Source organism: Cardiocondyla obscurior, linkage group LG01, assembly GCF_019399895.1.
Source record: "Cardiocondyla obscurior isolate alpha-2009 linkage group LG01, Cobs3.1, whole genome shotgun sequence".
NCBI lineage: Eukaryota > Metazoa > Arthropoda > Insecta > Hymenoptera > Formicidae > Cardiocondyla > Cardiocondyla obscurior.
In genome coordinates this window covers 11,201,991-11,203,155 of record NC_091864.1, presented here as the reverse complement: position 1 = coordinate 11,203,155, position 1,165 = coordinate 11,201,991, and positions in this window count along the sequence as shown.

The following is a 1,165-nucleotide window of genomic DNA, read 5'->3' as shown; positions in this document are numbered from 1 at the left end:
CACGCTGTTTCATTTTTATTGACTCCTTCGTTGTACTATTTTTTTATTGTCGCATTCAATTCCACAAAATTTTGAATAAGATATAGACGTTTTAAATATTTACAAAAATTAAAAAAAATATATATCTCGGTTTTATATTTTTTAAATAAAACAAAGTATATTTTATGCGCATATAAAAAATGCAAACCAGCGGTCAGTAATGACGTTTTCGTAACAGATTCAGTATCCACTGTAGATATATTAATTTGCAAGTATTATTAGAACATTACAATTTATTTTTTTTTTTTTGCCAATGAAATATAAATTATCAAAATAACTTTAAGATAATTTTAATAAGTAATAAAAGCGCGTCTATTTAATTTGCAAAAGATGACAAAAAATATATGTGCCGCGTATGTTGCAGTTAAATTTCGTGTTCACCACGAGATGGTGGTAAACCACAGTCACGTTCCTAATCGATCTCGAAAATGCAGCGCGCGATGGCACAATCCCGCTGCTTTCAATTTACGAGTTATCATCATTTATACGTTAACACTTTGCATTTAACATTTCTGGCAAAATGTTATCTAAATCCTCACGCAAATCGTAAGGCCTGTGCTCAGATCTAACGTACACCTAGTGAATAAATTAACCCGTCTGTAGGTCGGTTGAATTATTAATCGTTGCATTATTAATTTGGATCGTATCATGCTCAAGTCACCTGCGCGTACAAAGTATGTTAAGGACATTATTCAAATAACGTATCTGACACGATTTCTTGTAGGGCGACATTTATATTAAAACAAACTTGCGACAAGCGCCGATAAAAAAAAACTCGATAACGATTACATCTGTAAGCGTGCAGAAAAATTCCTTTTTTTTTTTTTCCACGACCGATACGTCTCCTTTTTATTACATATTTAAATAAAAATTCAGTGAATAAAAAAAATAAGAAACAAAAATCATATTCCTCGGAAATGTGTATCCAGATGTCGGGAGGATCATTATCCTAATGAATAGCCTGAAAAGGAGTTAACGCAGCGACGTAACTCTACTCAAGGTATTGCGGAACCAAATAAGCCGGACGTGAGTCAAGAACCTGATAATTAACGAAAATATTCGACGACCAGAGGCTCGAACGACTAGAGTGTAATGCGAGCGGGAAGACGGAAGGTGTGCGAACGGG